Source organism: Camelus dromedarius, chromosome 27, assembly GCF_036321535.1.
Source record: "Camelus dromedarius isolate mCamDro1 chromosome 27, mCamDro1.pat, whole genome shotgun sequence".
Lineage (NCBI taxonomy): Eukaryota > Metazoa > Chordata > Mammalia > Artiodactyla > Camelidae > Camelus > Camelus dromedarius.
In genome coordinates this window covers 20990481-21006358 of record NC_087462.1, presented here as the reverse complement: position 1 = coordinate 21006358, position 15878 = coordinate 20990481, and the positions used below count along the sequence as shown (strand labels likewise).

At 45.7% G+C, this 15878-nt stretch overlaps 1 long non-coding RNA gene across 1 annotated transcript in view; it reads right to left on the bottom strand.

The window, feature by feature from the left end:
• Window positions 1-7855, bottom strand: part of LOC116148457 (uncharacterized) — a 118541-nt gene extending 110686 nt beyond the window's left edge. The window contains exon 1 of the long non-coding RNA XR_010378025.1: window positions 7635-7855. This is a non-coding gene — a long non-coding RNA (uncharacterized LOC116148457). The remainder of the gene's footprint in view (window positions 1-7634) is intronic.
• Window positions 7856-15878: the final 8023 nt, after the last annotated feature.

Genomic DNA, 15878 nt, shown 5'->3' with positions numbered 1-15878 from the left:
ACACGGAGGGTTCCAAGGTGGAGATGGTGTCAGACAGGAGAGGCGCAAAGACAGAGCTGCAAGAAGGGCACAGGGAGGATGGAGGAGAATGAGGCTCATATTTGCAGGACTCCCCTTCCCACATCTGTCCCCAGCCCGTGCATACAGGGAACAAATCAGCTGAAGTCCTCTTTACAGAGCCCAGGCCTTGATCTGTGCTTCTGAGGAGGTTCATGGAAATACTTAAGAGAGGGGAGAGCCACCCTGACATCTTAAACTTGGGGAGGTACCACACCTGGGAGCTGGGCACCTCCTGGACCTGTTTGTTTCCCACATGGGTGGCCAGGGAGAGAAGACAACCAAAAGCAGAGAGGAGAGCATGGCCTTAGGAAGTGAGGTAGAGTGATCTGAGACATTTCTGCCTTCAAAGGATAAATCGAAGGACTCCAGAGGGCACTGTATCATAGGACAGAATAACAAGCCACCAAACCCTCATGTGAATCCTGTCGTATGATTGTAGAACACGAGGTCACGCTGAGGAGTTGAAGAGCAGGAGACAGAAGCGATGAAGGAAACGCCCTCAGATGCATCACAGAATCCACTTCTGGGCTTCCACGGACACGTGCTGCAGCTGACGCTGTCAAGACGTGGGCGACTGATGACTGGTAACACCAGTGCACTTACGCGAGGTGGTGCAGTCCTTTGGAGAAACAAAACATCGGGCTTTGGTTCCCGCCACTGGGAGGGTGGGGGTGAAGGGCTTCCTGTTGCTCAGCCTGAGTGACAACTCCCCACATGTCCACGGAGCAAATCCCCCTTCCTCCCCTGCAAGATCGGCTCAAAGGGCTCTCCTCTGAGAATCCTCTGTAGAACCCCCAAACGGGGGTGAACCTGGTTTTCTGAGTGCTTGGGGCACTGGAGGAAGCAGAGTGCGGCCGTGCTTCGAGAGTGGACTTTGGAGCCATTCTGCCAGGGTTCAAATCCCTACTTCCAACTTACGATCCATGTGCCCACGGGCAAGTCACCTGCGTCTCTTCGTTTAGTTTCCTCACCTATAAAACCCGGGTTGTAACAAAACCCACCTATTGGTGGCGCTGTAACAACGAGTTAATATATGCAAAGCCAGGAACAAGAGCCAGACATGAAGGACACTGTGCTAGTGCCCGACGGTATTATTCGTATTTCTCTTAGGATAAAGAACACAGCCTTTCTTGCAGAATCACCACTGATGCACTCAATCAAGCCTGGAGGCGTCTCAAGAGAAGGAATCACTGACCCAAATCTTGGTTTTGCTCTCAGCCCTGTGTGGCGCACGCAGAGAGAATAGAAATCAGTAACTATTTCCTCAATGAACATGCTGGTGCATTATAGGAAAGACAGTCTCTGTCCCACCGCCCACCAAGAGAAACTGAATCTTGACACTAGTAATGGTCAGCAACCCCTTTCCCTTAAGCAACCTGGACATGTGACAGCAACCGCATCGAGGCAGCAGGTCTGGGCGGGCTCTTTAGGTGCTAACCCTCCTCACTTTTTCCTGTAACACTCTTGGCCCCCTCAACCTCCTTTCCTGCAAACATAAAGGAGATGGGTTATGCGGAAGCCGTGGGAGCAGAAGTTAGGAGTCCGCAGTCAGTGAATGAAGAGGAACCACACGGCGGAGCAGGGAAGCCTGGGTACCAATGCTGTCTCTGCTGTCTCTTTATGGAGTCTACTGCCTTGGACGTGACAGTCTGAGGCTCTGTGCCTCAGTATTCCTCATCTAGGAGATGGGGCTAAGATATCAACCTCCAGTCATGGGGAGGAATAAACAAGCTTGCAAATGGAGTGCCCAGCCCAGGACCTGGCTGGCACACAGAAGAAGGTCTGGGTTCTAAGGGCGGGGAGAGCTTGGCGCATCCAAATCCATGTTTGTCTGCAACTGCAAATCCCCAGGGGCAGAGGGAGCCGCTTGCTTAGATTCACCTTGGTTTACTTTTCCCAACAGCCTGGTGCACTGCCGTGGGCACACCATGGCACTCCACATGATACTTCAGAAGAGCTGGGGAATCTCTGGCCTCTTGAGGGAGAAGGAAGCTTAAGCACTTGGATGGCGGACTCGGGACTAGAATTCAGGTTTCCTGACTCCAGCTCCGGAGTTGGAGACTCGAGACACAGTTTTCACAGCCAGCGGCCATTCACAAAAGGACAAGAAGTGTCTGAGTGTGCCAAGGTCCCGATGTGGCTGGGCACGAATGACCAGGTTTTCAAGATGGAAACAAAGTAAAGGGAACACCCATCAGTAGTGCGAAATATTCAAACAAAACTGAGAAAAAAAAATGCAAGCCCTCCCCTATCATCAGCAACTAGAAGGAAGGGAAGAAAAGAGAAGGAGCCAGAATGAAAAAGAGACAGGGTGAAGGTAAACAAAAGAAGAAAACAAGCAACAGAAGCAGGGAAGGGAGCCTAGAAGGAGCAAGGAGACTCCCTGAGAGTTAGAGTAAGAAAAGATAGAAAAGCCGCTGGAGGCAGAGCCGGGGAGGGGTGAGGGCGGGAGTGCAGGGGCTCAGATCAGAATCTACCAACAGGCAGCCGCAGGCAGATCACAGCTCATTCAAACTCAAGAGTAATTCACACTCAAGAGCCCAAAGCCTTAACCTGGAAACTGGGACAACTCACTGCAGTTGAGACTGAGTTTAAAGAAAGGGTAACAGTCAGAGAGACAAAGCCAGGCTCTCCCTGCTGGGTCTGAGCAGGAAAGTGAGAAACATTTCCACAACACAGACAGAGCAAGCGCTTCCCTAATTTGGGGACTGCTCCAGCTGAGCCCTGGTTTGTCCTCGGGCAGTGCAAGTTAGGGGGACAAACAGACTGGGGTTCATTCCAGCTCCAGATCATATAACATACTCAGTGGAGATGGGTTATTCTGGATGCCCCAACATGCATTCTGTTTCTCGGGAGCAGCCCTGGACGTTTATTCCCACATCCATCCCTCCCCATGCCTCCTCCAGGTGCCTGGGGGAAGGTGATTCCACCCTCTGACTTTATCGTTGGCCATCTCGGTTGAGTCAAAGCTAATTCATATAATCCTACTGTCCTGGTCACAGAAGTGGTTCAAGCTTGGTTCACGTTCCCGAAACTGATCTAATAAGAGCAAAACCCAGGATTTGGTTTAACAGTTGAAGAAAGGAATATTCTCTTCTCTGCTGGATACGAATTAGGAGTAATGTAGCCCCAGGGCTATAGGTAACCATCTTGCAACAATGAGGAGACAATGACATGAGATTGGAGCCAAGACAGAAGAAGCAGAATGGAGATTTTGACCTAGGTTGCATTACTTCTGGATCAAGCTGTTCCTGAATGCTCTCAGTCAGTTCATTTAAGTGAATCAACAAATTCTCTCTTATGATGGATCCACAGTTGGAGTTTTCTGTCATATACAATGGAAAGATCCCTAACACAATGTCTTATTGACTTCATGCATGATCACCTTGTGTTACAAAATAATAATAATGATGATGATATAAAAATAAAGGTAAGTGCTAAAGTAAACACATGTGGGAAACAAATTTAAGCACACTGAATCATTTAATTTCCTCAGGGGATCACCACACACCTATCAGAATGGCTAAAATTATAAAAAAAGTGACCAAATCAAGTGTTGGTGAGAATATGGTGCAACTGGAACTCTCATGTACCTCAACAAGTTAATGTGCTGTATAATAATTAAACTGGCCCATACTCGTGTTCATTGTAGCATTATACACAATAACCAAGACATGGAAACAACCTAAGTGCCTGTCAATGGATGAAAGGTTTAAGAAGATGTGGTGTACATATATACAATGGAATATTATTCAGCCATGAAAAAGAATATTATAGACATTTGTGACAACATGGATGGACCTCAAGGGCATTGCAACAAGTGAGATAAATTAGAGAGAGACAGATAAAATTCTGCGTGATCTCATTTACATGGAATCTAAAAAGCCAAACTTACAAAAACAGAGTAGAATGGTGGTTGCCAGGGGTTGGGGCTGGGGGAATTGGGGCAATGTTATTCAAAGGTACAAAGTTGCAACGAGTAGATAAGTTCTGGAGATCTAATGCACAACATAGCAATTACAGTCAACAATACTGTGTTATAACCTTCCAAGCTACTGAGAGACTAGATCTTTTTTTTAATTTGTAACAACTATGTTGAGGTTTCATTTGCATGCAATAAAGCACATAGATTTTAAGTGTACACTTGGATGAGTTTTGACAAACGTGTACACCTGTGAAATCCACACCACTCTCAAGATACAGAACATTGTCATTACCCCGAGAATTCCCTCATGCCCCTTCTCAGTCTCCCCCAGGGTCAGAGCCAGCAGCTATTCTGATTTTTGGTCACCAGAGATTAGTGTTACTTGTTCTAGAATTTGTATAACTGGAATCATGCAGGGTGTACTCTTCCGTGAGACTAGATCTGAACTGTTCTCACCACAAAGAACTAATTATGGGATGTGATAGAGGTATTAGATAGCACTACAGTGGTCATCATATTGTAATATATAAATGTATCAAAGCAACACCCTGTGCACCTTCAATTTACAAAGTGTTACATGCCAATTATATCTCAATTCAAATAGTAATAATAACAACTATCCTGGGAGTGACAGACACAGTTCACAGGGAATTCACCGACCACCGTGGGAGTCCAGAGGCAGGAGGGACCCCACGAATATATGAGAAGAGAAATAATCATAAGAAAACACTGCCTTCTGCTTGGCCCTAAATCTCCCCACTCCCCTTGTCCTCCACTCATCCCACCCCACCTCCAACCACCAACACCAACATCCATCCTCACCATCAGCACTGTGATGTGTGGTGGGCAGGGCATGTCCTCTGCCGTGCAGTGGGAATGACACCCTGGAGACGAGAGGCTGAGAATGGTCCACAGGATGCCGGACACAGCCACCTTACCCCTGAGACGGGAAAGGGTCCTGGACCACAGGCAGCCCATCCCAGGCCGAGTGGCTCCCTCTGGCTCAGTTTGACATAAGAAGAGAAACCAAGCCAGCCACATCTCCTCCGGTAGGAATCTGCTCAGGGGCATCCTGAGATGATGGGGCTGAGCTGAGTTATAGGGGTTCATGGTGAACCCAAATCATGAAGCAGCCAGAGCTGTGAGTAAACAGGAGTATTGGAGAAGAGGCACACAGAGCAGAGGGTGAGGCCCCCAGACAGAAGAGAGGGGAAGGAGCAGGCAGAGAGGGGGAAGGTCCCGGCCCCAGGGCCACCTCTGCCCCCAGAGGCTCCTGGTCCCTCTTTTCCCTCTGTATTCTCCCCAACCCACCCTCCTTCAAGGGGCCTTGATTAGTCACCAGGTTAACCAAAGATCTCTTGGGGCCTTCTCCCCTGACAGCTGCAGACAGACCGATGTCCTGTAGAAGGCCCTGGGACCTCTCACCTCTTACGAGGTGGGACTCCATTTTAGTGGCTCACTTCTTACTGACTTTTTAGCTTCAGCGCCAGGAATTCAAAATCCATCCCGGCAAGATTACTTCCTTGGACATCCAAGTCTATCCTCTCTCCTCAAAAAGCCACAGAGGAGCAGGGAATCCTTGTGTCCTCCAAAAACACTTCCAAAGACAAGAAACCGAAAAAGCTCAAATAAAAAGATGGATTGAAAGTACTTCTTTGACCTACGGGATTACAGAGAGACCAGTTGTGTATGCATCTGTGTGTATGTGTGAGACCCCTGAATCCATTAACCTATTTAACCCTCTGTGAGTCTCTAAGCCTGGCCAGGGAAGGATGCTGAGGCTGAGAACATGGAAGAATCATGGTCACCTGACGGGGAGGGAAAGGTCTGCCTGTAAGAGGGCACGAGGGAACCTGCTGGAGTGATGGAAATATCCTATATCTTAATCTAGGCAGTGGTTCTGCAAGTGTAAACATATGTAAAATGTCACTGAGTTGTACATTTAAGATTGGTGCACTCCACACAGTACCTGGAAATTCCAACGTTAGGCATTTTTCAAAAAGAATTGCAACCAGGGATCAAACAGATATTTGCACACCAATGTTCACAGCAGCCCTATTCACAACGGTGAAAAGTAGAAACAATCCAAGTGTCCATCTACAGATGAACAGATGAGCAAAATGTGGCATATCCTCACAATGGAATATTATTCAGCCTTTAAAAGGAAGGAAATTCTGACGTAGGCCACAACATGGATGAACCTTGAAGACATTATGCTCAGTAAAAACAAAACACAAAGGGGGTGGGGTGTGTGGTAGATACATACAGTGGACTATTATTCAGCCAAGAAAAGGAATGGAATTTGATCTACGCATCTTTTAGTTCTGAGACTCGATTTCCAACATGGCAGGGTGGGGAAAGCCCCACACCAACAAGCAATTCTTGAAACTTCGGCTGGGTGTCCTGTAATTCAACTCAATTCTAACTCTGTCTACCTGGAGACAGCAACAGACCCCACAGGTTAAGGGCTCAGTCCCACAAGACCGTCCCCCACATCCCCAGCTTCAGACGCCAGTCGCAAGTCCCATTACCTGGGCTTCTGACAGAATGGCTTATAAATGAGAGATTCCCATGATCCCCTTCTTGGATTTGATTAATTTGTTAGAAGCGCTCAAAGAACTCAGAGAAATGTTTTACCTACCAGATCACCAGGTTGTTACAAAAGGATGTAAAGAAGGGTCAGATGGGAGAGATGCACAGCACAAAGTATAGGAACAGGGGCGGAGCGCCCACCCCCTCCAGGGGGGCACCACCCTCCCAGCACCTGCACATGGTCACCAACCTGGAAGCTCCCTGAACCCCGCCCTTTTGGATCTTTATGGAGGCTTCATTACATAGGCAGGGTTGATTAGATCATTGGCCATTGGTGGCTGATTCAACCTCCAGCCCTTCACCCTTCCCCGGAGGTCAGAAGGTGGGGCTGAAAAGTTCCAACCCTCTAACCACAAGGTTAGCTCACAGACAATCAGCCCCCAGTTCGTCAGTACCTTCCAAAAGTCACTTCAAGAACATAACAAAGATGCCATGATCACGCTCAGTACTTAGGAAATTCCCAGGGGTTTGGGAGCTGTGAGCCAAGAACTACGGCTGAAGACCAAAGCTACACAAAAAAATACATACTTGGCCATTCAGATGACTAAATAAATACATATTTCTGATAAATCACAATACTGCAATGCCACAACATGGATTTCATTTCAAGGACGGACCTTGAAAACATTATGTTAAATGAAATGAGCAAAACACAAAAAGACAAAAAACCGCATGATTCCGCTTCCACGTAGCACCCAGAATAGGCAAGTTCACAGGGACAGAAAATAGAACAGAGGTTACCAGGGGCTGGGCAAAAGAGGCGGGGGGAGGGGAGGGAGAACAGAGGAGGAAGGGGGCATTACTGTTCAGTGGGCAGAGTTTTGTCAGAGATGATGAGAGAGGCTTGGCAAGACAGTGGTGACGGCTATCCAACACTGCGGATGTACTGAACGCCACTGAGTCGTGTTCTCACAAATGGTTAAATGAAAGATTCTGTTACTCTGCCTCACACACAAAAAAAGATTGTTACGCTTTGTTTATTTAATTAATAAATCTCATTAATTTCAGAAATGGAGGAATATATTTAGCCCCCCACTGACACTAAGAGTTTAAATACCTTTTTCAGTTATCAGGTGCGTCTGCATCCAAGGGTGCATTGCTAGTCAGTGTGACAGATCCTGGATTCAGTCTCAGGTCTGTGAATCCAGAGGCCAAGAATAAAAATCCCCACACCCAAAAAGCCACCCTTCTCTAATAAACTGGTAAATCAGTTCTGCTCAGGCTGAGGACAGCCTCCATCCTGCCAGGCAGGGCTGAGGCTGCTGACCTCTCTTCACTGGTGCGGGTCAACGAGTTGAATAACACTCTGGGTAACTTGGGGCTGGTGTCCTTCCTGAGCCTGTGCAGGGCCCCTGGGTGTCTGCGGAGTCACTTTGCCTGCAGAAAACAGCCCCGGCTCCCTTGTCTATAAAAAGCAACTAGCTCAAAAGGTGTGGCTGAGAGCAGCAAGGACAAAATCTCCCAAATCAAATGATGAATTTAATCCCACCTGGCACCGGAGAGTACGGACAGGAACCGTCCCCCCCACCCTTCCTACTCCGAGGCAGAGTAAATACAGACGCCCATGACACCAACTTTCCACCTCCACGCACGCTGCCCTGCCCTGCTCTGCCGGGTGGGCTAGAACAACCTGTTTGGAACAGAGATCCTGCCTTATGTTCGGTAACATCAACAACCTTTGGATGGCGGTGGGCGTGTTTCCACAGACGGTGGATTTTAGAATTTAAAGCCTCCTTTGAGGTCATCTCACCAAATCTCTTCATTTTCCCAGAAGGAAAAACATAGGGAGGGAGTGGTGAGGATCACTGATTTTTAGAGCTAAATTGCCTGAATTTGAACTTGACTTTGACACGTTGACCGTCTAAGGATGGTCTTCAACAAGTTGAGTTATTGTCTTTGGACCTTAGTTTGCTCATCTGTAAAATGGGGATAATGGTAGCAACTCCGTAGGGTTTATTAATAACATATGTCGAGAGCCTGGCACACGCCTCTCTCACCGTGGTGAGTATTCGTCACCATCACCACCATCATCAATATCATCAGGAAACTAAGGCCCAGGGAGATAAAGGGTTTCTCCAAAATCCTACAGCTATGGCTTGTGGCAAAACAGTCTTCCACACCAGAGGGTTTTTCCATTTCATCACACTGAGGCAGCACAATCGCCTGGACCTAAAAATTTATAGCACTTCATGGAAGATATTTGAAATTATATGGCTTTTCCACATTTCCAAATTAGAAGTCCAGCTTGCTGTCCAAGAGCCTTCGGCACAGAGACAAACATTTCAGAGTAAAGATATTGAAACCAGGTAACGGGAGCCTCCTTGCTCCCGGCCGACACATGGGAACCTGGAATTCCAACCAGGGTCCCGATGGAGCTGGAGGTGGTCCACAGAGCTCACCTAGAGGGTGGGCGCAGGACAGCTGCCCAGAAGGATGACTGGACTACCGTTCGGAAAGCTAAAGGCTGAACAGAGAGTTCAGATGACTTGCAAAGGGAAGAGATGATAATGATCACCTTGACAGCAGGTGACTGAGCACTCAGCAGGTGCCGGATGCCATTTTAAGCACCTAAATCCATTACCTTTTTCAGTCCTCCAACCCTATGAAATACACATTATTACCCCCATGAATGAGGAAGAGGAGGCCAAGGGAGCTTTACACGCTCCCTCCCCAAGGAAGGCTTTCCATGTCCCATTGCTAAGATCTAGCCACACCAGGACACCTGCTTGTTTCCCAAACCTCTGAACTGTCAGGCTGTCCCATACTGCCTTTCCATCTGAGATGCCTTTCCTCGTCTCTGCTTGCTGTAATCCATTCATCCTTCGAGGTTTAGTAGTAATATTATCACCTCAGACTTTCCCACATGTAATTATCCATCTTGCCTTCTGACTCGCTCACCTAGAAAGTTCAGCAGTTACCATATTGTATCATTGTGTGTGTGTGTGTGTGTGTGTGTGTGTGTGTACAGGAGTCAAGATCAAGAAGGGCCAGAATTGTGTTTAATTTGCCTTATGTATTGCTTAATATATATAAAAGATGGTCCATAAAGGTTTGTGGGAATTTTTTAATGCCCTTGGTCACACAGCTTGTCCTTGGAGAAATTGGGACACCTCCAATATGGTCTTGTCCCTCAAATCCAAGAGCTCATGTGGACTTGAAGGACATTCTCCCCAAAGTCGCTGAGGATTAAAATGTGCACAGGCACACAGTTTCAAACTAGTGATTTGCCCTTTTGGGTTCATTGAGCAAGTGGACAAAGATAAATATACAAGAATGTTCATTACAACCTTGTTTATAATGGAAAAAAATGGAAGCAACTTCAATGGCCAACCAGGGAGAACTGGTTAAAGAAATCTCAACAAAGATACCTCAGTGTGGACCCAAAATGAAATGCTATGTTACTTTAAAAATGATTATGCACTGCTCGGTGAACAGATACGGAAAGCTGTCTGTGATGTATTTCCAATTAAAATTAAAAGTAGGTTATGCAACCACATCATCCATATTATCTCATTTAGGGTAAACTTATATAACTGTGAACATCTGCACATATGCGTAGGGAGGCTGTGAAGTGAGTTCACCAAAATTAACAGTAATTATCTCTGTGCAAAGATATTTCAGGTAATTTTTACTTTCTTTTGATATATGTCTGTATTCATTAAGCTTTTTTCCTTTGAGAAAGTATTATTTATATTACCAGAAAAAAACATAAATGCATTTTCATTGGAAAGGAAAGAAGGTGTATACTCTCAAAAGAGGCTTTATAAATTCATGAGTAACAAGGCTTCTTAAATATGGAGGTTAGTGTCTCTCGTCCAGGAAGCCTAGCTTCCCCATCTGGGAAATGGGTACAAGGTTATTGCTCTGCCTGTCCCACGGGGCTGCAGCAAAAAAAGCTCATGTGTTTGAAAGTCTTTTGAAAAATAAAGGTACCAAATAGATGCAAAACACAGATTCTCCTAATAATTTAATGACTGCTTAGAAGACTTTGCAATAAACTAGGAAAGCATGTTCAAGAGTTACAATCTCAAACACCACCAGGGACCAGGCAGGACAGAGAGATGAGCAGGGCCTCTGGAGTCCAGGACCAGTGATCTTCAAGAGAAACCTAAAATCTAGATTTGTATGTGAACTCTCTCAATTTACAAACACTGGCATCTCATTTTTAAAATGTCAAACATTGCGGTATCAGTAGAAAACATAGCCCCAAAATCACACGCTTGCAATTTCTTGTACATATTCCCCTAACTTAACAGAAAGTCCAGAAGTAACTAGTTTCTGTCTAGTCCACTGACACAGCTACATTTATCAGTCCAGCACCGAAGTACCTCTTGAATTAAAAAGATTTGATTATGCCCAGCCTAACTTTAGAGTAAGATGTTTTATTGCATTCATGTTTTAATTGATAGATTTAGATGACATAAAAAAAAAATCTACTACTAACCAGAACATTCAACTAACCAAAATAGCCCACAAATCCAAATTATGCCAAATGATAGAATTCTAAATACCTATGTGCATTATATTTACGTTTGTGTATATATATATATATGAGTGTGTGTGTAAATGTACTTGCAGACACGTATGGTTAATGATATCTACACGAGAGTATGTTTTAAAGCCAAAGAAAGCACATTTGCCCTTTGGAAAACAAAACAAAAAAAACCTGCTTTCTATTTTTAATCTCAATTTGAAAAATAATAGCTAAACATGTTTGGATAGAATATTAATGAGGCTCAGCCTCTAATTAAGGTTAAAGCTTGATTACTTCCAACATTATAATTGAGATAGAGGAAAATATTCTCAAATAATTTAGATATGGGGGGGCGGATCAATGGACTGGTGAGTGGATTTGAAGAAAGCTTACAAAAACGTACTGAATGCAATGAAAAAGAGAGTGAAATCATAGACATGGAAAAGGCAGGCTGGGTGACGGGACGGTGTCAGGCAAAGCTCACGCCAGGGACCCAGGTGCCAGCCCTGCACAATCACTGTCTACAGGCTTCAAGCTCAGCTCCCGGCCGTCAAAACAAAAGGGACGCCATGCCACTTATGCCCCTATGTCATGATTACAATCCACTATCTTTGCTCTCCTGGCAACAACACTAAATGAAATAATGTCTCTCCGAGGACTCCAAGGTAAAGATGACAGAGCGACAGAAAATATCCTGAAGATATTACAGAATAAAAGGCTGAGAATTCTTGCTATGTTCCTTTACCCAGCATCCTGAGATTGTCTGTACCCAGTCATGGAACAGTCTGCTGGCTTATTTTTGTACCCCAAGACAGGCTCCTGCACCCAGACACGAATCATCCACCTTCTCTCAAAACTACAATTAAAAAAAAAAAAAAATAGGAAAGACTCCATTTTAAACTGGGCCAGCCTTTACTACGTGCGAAGGACAAACAGTCCCAAAATACTCCTGCCTGCAGCTCTTCATCTCCACGTTCGCCGGCTTCTGGAGGGTTTCTCGTACTGTCGTGTTTCCCAGGGTCCTAGGACTCTGATGAAGGCCCCTTGGCCCCTCCGACCAAAACGCCGTGCCGTGTGGTGTCTGCCTGGGGTTCAGCAGCAGGGAAAGGGGGTGCCGAGCAGGAGAGAAATCTGGGAAGTCTGGGCCAGTGGTGAAAAGCCCCTTTCAGGGAGGGTTAGGAGGCCAAAATTCGTATATCGAAGTCCCAAACCCCAATAACTCAGAATATGACGTACTTAGAGATAAAACCATTAAAGAGGTAATTAAGGTAAAATGAGGTCATTTGGGTGGGCCCTACTCCAGTATGATCGGTGTCCTTATGAGAAGAGGAAATAAGGACACAGACACGCACAGAGGGCAGACCACCCGAACGCACAGCGAGGTGGCCGCCTACAAGCCAAAGAGGGGGGCCTTGGAAGGATCCAACACCGCGAACACCTTGGCCTTGGACTTCTAGGCTCCAGAATTATGAGGAAATGAACTTCCGTTGTTTAAGTCATCCAAAGGCTGGGGCAGTTTGTTGTGGCAGCCCCAGCAGACCAGGACAGGGAGACTAACAGACTCACAGACACAGAAAACAGACTTATGGTTACCAGGGAAAAAAGGGGGGTGGAGGGATAGACTGGGAGTTCCGGATTTGCAGATACTAACTACTATATATAAAATAGATCAACAAGGTCCTATTGTGTAGCACAGGGAACTGTATTCAATACGTTGGAATAGCCTATAATGAAAGAGAATATGAAAAGGAATATATATGTGTATAAATGAATCACTGTGCTGTACACCAGAAATTTACACATTATAAATCAACTCTACTTCAACACACACACATACACACACAAAGAGAGAAAATGGCAGTTGTCACCCAAGGAGGAAAAAAACATACAAGATTTTAAAAAGACAACAAAAAAAAAAACCCTAAAAAAACCAAACTTGGTTTTGGGGAAATCATTTGATGAGAGATACTTTACTGACCCTAAAGAGAACTCCTGAAGGAGAAAGGTGGCCTCCTGTATATTGGGGCTGTTCATTCTCAATCCATCTTAAAGTTTTACTCTATTTCAGTGCCTTCATTTGAAACTGGGTTTTGTTTGTTTGTTCTTCCCAGCCTTAGATGTCTGCCAATTGAAAAAAATCTCACCAGTCATTTCCCGCCACCTTGATGCTGACTATTGCAACTCGGATGAGAGTTCAAAGCACCAGGCTGGCAAAAGGGAAGGGGGGACGGGGCAGGGTGAGGAGCCGGTGAGAGGCGATGGCGTCTGGGAAATGCCAACAGGTGAGGAGGAACAGCAGTACTTACACGGTTTACCGTGATCCAAGTACTGGGCTGCCCACTTGACATACATCAACACATTCAATCACGCCATCCTTTCAAGTTCAAAAATGGACGTGGCAAGGTTTCGTGGTTTGCCCAAGGCCACGTACTAAGTGGTGGTAGAGGCAGGATGTGGATCCAGCCAGTCTCACTCCAGAGCTGTGACCTTAACCCCCACCTCTCAGTGAGCTCCCCTCCTTCCCCGGGGGGCTGTGCTGAACTCACTATAAGTTAGGACTCTCCCAGCTATGACAGAAAAGAGGCGGTGGACCTCAAGGCAGGATTAAACCCAGGATTCTAATGAGTCACTGGAGAGCTTCATCTCTCTTCTCCGCTTCCCTCTGAATGTTGCCGCATCTGTCTGACTAGTGACAGGCCCCCTCCACGTGATGGCTAAGATGATCAGGAGATGACCAAGCTCACACCACAGCCACACGGCAAGCCCAGAGAGGCAAGAGGCCAGCACTCCCATCAGCGCCTGGCGGAGAGTCCCGGCCAGCTGGAGTCACGCAGCCATCCCAGAACCAAGGACCGTCATATGGATTGTCCAGGCCTGGGTCACGTGTCCACATCTGTGGCCAGGGCTACGGCAGGAGGGTTTGTTACCAGGAAGCGGGAAAAGGGACAAGTGGCATTAGCTCCCATGAATTCAAAGACCCGAGTCACTGCGGAAGCTTGACCCAAGCCGGTGACGGGTTTTGCCCAACGTGCCACAGCTCGGGAGGGGGAGACTGGGCGCCTGAGCCACAGGAAGTTATGAAAAAGTGCTGATGTGAGGAGTTCTCAGGACAGAACGCTGCAGGTCACTAACACCTTCTGTGTAAGAAAGGAGACAGGTAAGAGTGTATACTCGATTTGTATCTGAATAAGAAACTCTGGAAGCAGGGATGCATCAAAAAAACTAGTTCAAGTGACGTACTCGTAGGGGGCGGGGTGAACAGAAACAGGAAAGCACGTGCGACTTCTCCCTGCGCACCTTTGGATTTTGTTTTAATTCTTTAACCATTTGAAAGTACTATGAGTTTTTATTATTTTCAGTACTTTTTATTATTTTTTAATTTTATAATTATATATACATAATATTTTATAATTTTATTATTTACAGTATTTTTATTATTATCAGTATTTACTGTTATCAGTAAATAAAAATTTAATTTAAAATAAAACCTAACAGGGAACCACATTCAATATCTTGTAGTAATCTATGGTAAAAAGAATATGAAAACGAATTTATGTATGTATGTTCATGTATGACTGAAGCATTATGCTGTACACCAGAAATTGACACAACATTGTAAACTGACTATATTTCAATAATATATATATGTATATACAAAAAATAATAAAATAAAATAAAACCTAAAAATTATCCATGAAAAAAAAAGATTGAAGGAAATAGTCTGAAATGGTAACAGCAGCTGTCTTTGGCTGTTAAGCCTAAGTCTGACTTTTTTTTTTCTCTGAACTGATTAAACAAATTTCCTGAAAATGAACATGCACAATTTTTCACAAAGAGAAGACACTTTAAAAAGACCTGAACTGAAAAAAAAAATCACATGACATACAAAGCAGAAATCATAACTCTGACAATATTGTATTGATTTATTTTTCATTCCCTGCGAATCAGGTTGCCCTGTACTCCCCCATCCATCCCAAGGCAATGGCTGAGCTCTGAACTTCAAACAAGATTTGGAAATGGCAGCAGCAAGAAAGTAGCTTTGAAAGTCAGCCTTTGTTGAGAAAAAGCACTTCTAAATATCAAACTGCTTCCCTTGCAGAGAACACCACGTGGTGGTCCAGACGTGTTAGCCACATTGAGAGAAAAGACAGGATTTGACAGGAGGGGAGTCCTCCTCACTTCCTGTTCACAGAGGGAGGGAGCCCTTCAGGGATGAAGGGTAACACTGAGGATGCACAGGATGCAGACAAGGAGGGATGGAGACACCTTCGGTGTCACCTCGGACCCAGCGACCCCACCCTTCCCTGGCTGTGAGCGCCAGGGAGGGCCCAACAAGAAGAGAGAAAGCCAAGATATATCAAGGGGAAGGGATGTTATGGGCTGTGCTGTGTCCCCCCAAATTCATATGTTCAAGCCCCAACCCCTTGGTACCTCAAAAGATAACCGTATTTGGAGATGATATTTAAAGAGGTGACTGAGTTAAAATGAGGCCATCAGGGTGAGGCCCTAATCCAATTGGGCTGGTGTCCTTATAAGAAGAGGAAGTCGCCAGGGGCACGAGTTAACAGAGGGCCGGCCATGTGAAGACAGAGCAAGAAGGCTGCCACCGGCAACTCAACAAGAGAGACCTCAGGAGAAGCCAACCCTGCCGACCAACACCTTGGTCTTGGACTTCCAGCCTCCAGAACGATGAGCTAATAAAGTTCTGTTGTTTAAGGTCCCCCGTCTGTTCTATTACAACAGCCTGAGCTCACTAATACAGAAACCATCTCAGAGAATGTCCCCAGAGCAACAGCGAGCTGCCAAACACGTGGGAAATGCTACGTG